This window comes from Lissotriton vulgaris, chromosome 5 (genome assembly GCF_964263255.1).
Source record: "Lissotriton vulgaris chromosome 5, aLisVul1.2, whole genome shotgun sequence".
Taxonomy (NCBI): domain Eukaryota; kingdom Metazoa; phylum Chordata; class Amphibia; order Caudata; family Salamandridae; genus Lissotriton; species Lissotriton vulgaris.
In genome coordinates, this window is record NC_141693.1 from 47,318,473 (window position 1) to 47,326,314 (window position 7,842).

Below are 7,842 nucleotides of genomic sequence, written 5' to 3' on the forward strand. Positions count from 1 at the left end.
ATCGCCTTGACCGATGGGGCAAAGGAGAGGTCGGCATTCTCTACACCAGATGGGCATTTCCAGTTCCGGGTTATGCCATTTGGAATGAAGAATGCCCCTGCCACCTTTCAGAGATTGGTCAACCAGGTGTTGGCTGGGCTGGACGAGTTCAGTGCCACCTACCTGGATGACATCGCGGTGTTCAGTGGCACCTGGCCAGAACACCTGCGACACCTCTGGGAAGTGTTGATGGCTCTGCGCAGAGCAGGCCTCACAATCAAGGCAAGCAAGTGCCAGATTGGGCAGGGTTCGGTGGTGTACTTGGGACACCAAGTTGGGAGCGGCAAGGTAGCACCCTTGCAACCCAAAATTGAGACCATCCTGGCTTGGGAACCCCCCAAGACCCAGACTGCAGTGAGAGCCTTCCTGGGGCTCACTGGGTATTACAGGAGGTTTGTCAAGGGCTATGGCACGATCGTGACCCCGTTGACAGAGCTGACTTCGAAGAAGCAGACCAGGAATGTGATTTGGACTGACACCTGTCAGAAGGCTTTTGACACCCTGAAGACTGCCATGTGCACGGCGCCCGTGCTCCTGGCTCCTGATTTCTCCAAGGAATTCATAGTGCAAACAGACGCTTCAGAGCATGGTGTAGGGGCCGTTCTTTCACAGATGACTGAGGAGGGCTTTGACCAACCCGTAGCCTTCATAAGTAGGAGGTTACTTCCACGGGAAAGTAGGTGGAGTGCAATAGAGCGTGAAGCATTTGCTGTGGTCTGGGCGCTGAAGAAGCTAAGACCCTACTTGTTTGGGTCTCACTTCCGAGTTCAGACGGACCACAGGCCCCTCAGATGGTTGATGCAAATGAGGGGTGAGAACCCGAAACTGTTGAGGTGGTCCATTTCTCTACAGAGTATGGACTTTACGGTGGAACACCGCCCTGGCACCGATCACGCCAACGCTGACGGTCTGTCCAGATTTTTCCGCCTTAGTGATGTGGAACTCCCTGGGGAAGGGTAGTTCCCCCCACATTTCAGCTGGAGGGGACACATGTTAGACCTGGCACCTTGGCGTGAGTCTCCCTTCCACTTTTTGCTGATGTGCCTCCGATGTTTTGCTGGTTTTCGGATACTCAGGGCACTGCGCCACGGCTGACCCGTGCCGCAGTGCAAGTGCTCCCTACTGTAAATTGTACATGTGATTGGTATCCATGATTGGTGCATTGGATTTACTCTTAGTCCCTAGTAACGCGCACTAGAGAGTGCCGGGGCTTGTAGATGCCAATACTGCTGGTGGGCCTGCAGCGCTGGTTGCGCCACCCACCGTAGCAGCCGTAAAGATGTGTCTGGGAACTGCGCCCGCAGAACCCGCGTGCGGTCTCGTACTGTCACGCTAGCTGGGCAAGTGCAACCACTTGCCAGCCCCCGAACCTTCCCTTGACTACATATTAGTCACCCCTATGGTAGGCCTGCGGGCAGGGTGCGTTGTAGGTGTAAGGTAGGACAAGCCCTGATGTGTGTGGCATGTCCTAGTAGTGACTTACAACCAAAACCGTATTTCACTATTGAAGTCTACCTGCTCCATTAGGCCAGACTGAGCTGCTGGAATTATTACACCCTATAATCCCAGCAGGCTCAAGGAGCATGGTAGCGAGTCATGTTTAGTATGCCTGAACTCAGGATGATAAAATATTTCTTGTAGTCAAGTTTATTTTAGTATCCTGGGTTTGCAAATGCTACTTTTAGAAAGTTAGCCTTTGCTTGCCTAACCATTTCAGCCCGCCTCTGCTGGTATGTGTATCTGACTGTCTGGGACGTGTGAGTGACAGGGCTGGGAGGATGACAGGTGGTGAATGCGCAGATTACACCTTAGTGGGAGGTAGGAGTGGCTCTTGACTCTGGATCTTGCTGTGCTCTGCCACCACAATGCTGGCTCCACCCTCCTGGGGAGCGTCGGATGACTCAGCCGACACCTGGCCCAGGAAGGGCGAAGCCCCATCAACAAGGTACTCTGGCTGCCCCTGTCCGCACAATGCTGGCTCCACCTCCTGTGGGGCGTCTGATGCGCCTGCCCCTCACACTGAAAGCAGAAGCCGGAGTACACCCGCCAGGGTACTCAAGGACTGAGAGTGGCTATGCAGAGGCCCCCCTGGCCTGCGAGAACAAAAGAAATGCCATATAAAAGAAGGAGCCCTGCTCCTTGAAAATTAGATCCTGTTTGGGCTACAGAAGGAACTCTGCCCGACGAGAAGGACCGGGAAGGACAAGGAAGAGTGCTGTCTCTTGCCTGTGTCTGGTGCCTTGCTGCCGAAGGAGAGGAAAAAGGAAAGACTACGAAAAGACTTTTGCTTTACAAAACTTTGTGCCGAACTCTGCTAAATGATCTCCAAGGGCTTGGAACTGAACTTGCCCCTGACCAGCGCCCCAGGACCAGTGGGCGCTACACCCTGAAGAAAGCAACTGCGTGTGCTGCTCCTCGTGGCAGTACCGACGGAGGAATCTCCTCCAAGGCAACGACATCCACCTGACCACCGTGACCGGGGCCCAGAGAAACCGCGAAAGCAAAGTAAGGACCAGCCGCCGCTGGCCCGAACACCGAGACCGCAACTGCACCGGGAGCCCGAGAGCAAAGCGAAGGAGGACCCGTCCGGTCCGAGCTCTCGAGTTGACTGTGCAACGAGCAGCCAATCCACTTGCAAAGACGGACAGTCGCCCTGTGAGAGTCCCCTAGGTCGGTACCTTGCCCGACAGCCAGCTGTGAGCGCACAGCTGCACCGGCACTTGGCTGGGTACGTCCTGCACTTGAGGACCGTACTGCCACTTGCCGCCACCATGCAACCGCCACCTCCAGGGTCGGAGCGGACGACGAGGAAAGGACCCTGCCGCCACAGAACACCGCTGCCCCGGATGACCCGTGAACTGCTCGGCTGAGAGCCGCAACGAACAGCGACCTCGGGAAGGCAACGCGACGTGGGACAGATCCCCTGGGAGCCGCCTGCTCCACAAGAACTTTGTTGAACTGGGCAGAAGGCCCGAAAGAACTCTTATTGCTAGAACGATCTGTGGCAACTTGAACTAAGTAACTTGGAACCGCTATTTGAAAGTCTGACAACTGTATTCATAAGCCTGCTTGAAGTCTATATAAAGATATATATTTTTACAGAATACAGTCTGGTCTCATTGTGTGGTGGGTTGGTTGTGACGGTATACTATTGCAAGTGTTTAACCTATGTGCCCCAAAGATTAGCCTACGACTGCTTAAGCCACACTACCTAGAGGGTAAGCAGAGGTTGTCTGGAAGGTAACCCTCAGCCCTGACGAGGAAGAGAGAGTCCCTGCTTGTCGCTAGTGTTGCACTGCGCCAACTAGAGCCTCCCCCTTCCTACACTTACTCCTTCTGATCTCATATTACCCCTCCGATACTTACTCCTTCTGCTCTCACTTTACCCCTCTGACACTTACTCCTTCTGCTCTCACATTACCCCTCTGACACTTACTCCTTCTGCTCTCACATTACTCCACTGACACTTACCCCTTCTGCTCTCACATTACCCCTCTGACACTTACCCATTCTGCTCTCACATTACCCCTCTGACACTTACCCCTTCTGCTCTCACATTACCCCTCTGACACTTACCCCTTCTGCTCTCACATTACCCCTGTGACACTTACTCCTTCTGATCTCATATTACCCCTAGAACACTTACTCCTTCTGCTCTCACATTACCCCTCTGACACTTACTCCTTCTGATCTCACATTAACCCTCCGATACTTACTCCTTCTGCTCTCACATTACCCGTTTGACACTTACCCTTTCTGCTCTCACATTACCCCTCTGACACTTACTCCTTCTGCTCTCACATTACCCCTCTGACACTTACTCCTTCTGCTCTCACATTACCCCTCCGATACTTACTCCTTCTGATCTCATATTACCCCTCCGATACTTACTCCTTCTGCTCTCACATTACCCCTTGGACACTTACCCCTTCTGCTCTCGCATTACCCCTCTGACACTTACCCCTTCTGCTCTCACATTACCCCTCTGACACTTAGTCCTTCTGCTCTCACATTACCCCTCCAATACTTACTCCTTCTGCTCTCACATTACCCCTTTGACACTTACCCCTTCTGCTCTCACATTACCCCTCTGACACTTACCCCTTCTGCTCTCACATTACCCCTCTGACACTTACCCCTTCTGCTCTCACATTACACCTCCGACACTTACCCCTTCTGCTCTCACATTACCCCTCTGACACTTACCCCTTCTGATCTCACATTACCCCTCTGACACTTACCCCTTCTGCTCTCACATTACCCCTTTGACACTTACCCCTTCTGCTCTCACATTACCCCTCTGACACTTACCCCTTCTGCTCTCACATTACCCCTCTGACATTTACCCCTTCTGCTCTCACATTACCCCTCTGACACTTAGTCCTTCTGCTCTCACATTACCCCTCCAATACTTACTCCTTCTGCTCTCACATTACCCCTTTGACACTTACCCCTTCTGCTCTCACATTACCCCTCTGACACTTACCCCTTCTGCTCTCACATTACCCCTTTGACACTTACCCCTTCTGCTCTCACATTACCCCTCTGACACTTACCCCTTCTGCTCTCACATTACCCCTCTGACACTTACTCCTTCTGCTCTCACATTACCCCTCTGACACTTACCCCTTCTGCTCTCACATTACACCTCCGACACTTACCCCTTCTGCTCTCACATTACCCCTCTGACACTTACTCCTTCTGATCTCATATTACCCCTAGAACACTTACTCCTTCTGCTCTCACATTACCCCTCTGACACTTACTCCTTCTGATCTCACATTACCCCTCCAATACTTACTCCTTCTGCTCTCAAATTACCCCTTTGACACTTACTCCTTCTGCTCTCACATTACCCCTCTGACTCTTACTCCTTTTGATCTCATATTACCCCTCTGACACTTACCCCTTCTGATCTCACATGCCCTTAGTTTACACAATATTCTTCCTGCCCCTTCTTCCCACACACTTTCATCTTCCCTCCAACCTTTTTTTTGTTTTATTTGTACATAGCCCTTTCGGCTGGCACACTACCCTCTGCTCACACAATATTTTCTGCTACCTCTCTCTTCCCCTCACACAGGGGGATATACTCAAGACCTAGGCTAATGCAAGTTTACATAACGCTGTCTATTGTGGGAAACTAACACTGTGTTAACCGCGTATTCTCAACACGCCAGCAACAGGCGATAGTTTCCCGATAACACATCAAATGTCTGCGTTAAAATTATCGGGACGCCGATAAAAAAGGAAACCAGAACGTGAAAAAAGTTACGATGGGCCCACCAGCGATAATAAGTTCAGCGATAATCAACTCCAGGCTTGCTATTCCTGTGTCAGGTGGGAAAATTCACCATAAAAGCTGCAAAAAAACCAACAAAAAAAAACAAACAACTGAAAAGCACCATGGAGGAAGCTGGAGCAACTACAGAGGTCAACCAGAACCTCACAAACCCCCTGAAAGACCAGCCAGGGACCTCGTGGAAGGAGAAGGGCAAGGAGAAGAAGAGGAACCTGCGATTCAGCCCACAGGAAAACAAGTTCCTAATTACGGAGGTGATAGAACACCACCAACAACTGTTCTTCACCTCCACTGGGTCATTGGCAACTAAAACTGCAATATGGCAGTTAATGCAGCCGGAGTGAAGAGAAGGAAAGTGGATGACTGCAAGAAGCGCTGGAATGTTGTGAAGCGTAAAATCAAGCTGAAACTCGCTAACAACCGGAAAGCCGCAGTGCTGACTGGTGGTGGGAGTCCAGCGCCACAGCAGGAGCTGTATGAGATGGAGGAAATAGTGTCCACAGTCATCAGTGGGGAGACGGTGGCAGGAGTTAGGGGACCGGACACTGCTCAACATGACCTGACCCAACAGCAACAGGATGAGTAACGACCAGGGACTTGGGGACGGGGGAAGGTGGGCACAATGGCACACATGCACAATTAAGTATAGCACAGTGCACACCCACAATGACTCTGGATCATGTCCCTTATTTCCTTGGCACACTGCAGCACACATAGAAACAGCAAGTAGGCACCAGTCGACAATGTGCCCAGAAGGGGCCCTCCCCACACATCACTAATCTCACAACAAACCCATGCACATGCGCTGAACCTAGCAAAGCTGCGGGTCCTTGACCCACACTGACAATGCAAGTGACACTGCATGACGATTAGCATGGCTACAATCCAATCTTTATGACATGGTGCACGTCACGACACTGAGGTGGCCGAATGTGGACCACATCCGTAAAGGAGCAGGTCACATTCTGACACATCCACGTGCACAAACAACCCCTGACGTCAGCAGGACATCTGTGGCAAAACCATGCCCAAAAGTCCCAACTCCCACCAAGAGCCCAATTTACCTAAGTCTGCAACATCTCAGCACTGTATGAGCACGGAAGTGAAAGGCACACCGCCTGAGAGGGATAAGGGGCAGCAAAATCAGAGCTGCAAGGGTGACTCTCCCACAATGCAGCGCACTCACATAAGAATCGGAGCACATCAACATTGACAACAATGTGGTACAAACTGCAACACTTTCACAACAGAACAGAGGACACAACTGCTGACGCTTGTGTGTAGAAACTGGCCAATCACATTTGGCAAAGCAGGAAACTGTGAGATGATTGTGAGAAGTTGGCCTGGTATATAATGCTCACTAATTCTAGTGATCACTTTCTACCATGCCAAGCAACCCTTATGATGATTGGTTGTAATTCAACCTTGTAGACCAGTTATCCTAGTGGTAACGTGGACAAAGCAGTCTTGGGCTAAACTCTGAAAGGCATGTGAAGCCAGCTGTATTACCATACACAACCCCCTTGAATACCAAATGAAAGGGACCCCACACAGATATATATTGAAAATATATATTTAGATTTATTAACTACAAAATCCCCTGGACTCTTTATGAGCACAGAAGCACAAGCGTTAAATCACAAGACAGTTTAAAATACACAAAAGTTGCACAATATGGATGAGCCCTAGGGGCCACCTAAACCATATACTAAGAAAGTGGTATAAGAGATACCAATCAGAACGGAAACAGGCCTAGGGCCTTGGGAATCGCTGGAGCTATTCGAGACTAGCAGTGACTAAGTCGGGAAAGGCCCGCGGGACTCGGGTGCAGTGTTCAAAGTGCACGCACTTTCCAATGTAAAGTCTATGGTGCGTAAAAAGTACAAAGTTAGATAGTTCGGAACCTTCCGAGTGACCTATAAAGCTGAAACTTAAGACACAGGCCCTTGAGATGTGTACCAGTGTAGGAACACCGGCGGAGCTGAGTTACCTCACCCACAGGAAGCGGGTGCACAGGGTCGAAGTAGTGTTGGGTTTCGTCACGCTGGTCGATGGTGCTTGGAGCTGAAGATGATGCAGGCGGCTCGATGTGAAGAGTTCCGGTGGATCCAAGGGTGGATCTGAAGATGTGAAGACCTGAAAGCAGAGGGGACAATGTTCAAAGTCACTAGCCAGTGACTACCGTAGAACCAGGTTGGAACCAGATGATGTCGGGTGCAAACAGGCGTTAAGGTGTAGCTTCTCTCTGCAGCCACGTGGACACCGGGGGTCGAGGACGTCCAGGAGTTGGTCACGAGCTGTCCCACGCTGGCTTCTCGCTGTTGGTGGTATCGGCGACCTGATCGGAGCAAACAGGCCTTGGCTAATGCAAGCCACGCAGGAATCGAAAGATGCTTAACACTCGGACCAGCAAGGTCAGAGCGAGTGCTCTTTTTCACAGGAGCTTGGGCCAGTCTGGAGCAACCAGACCCGCAGTGTAGTTTGTCGGTTTTGTCGCCAAG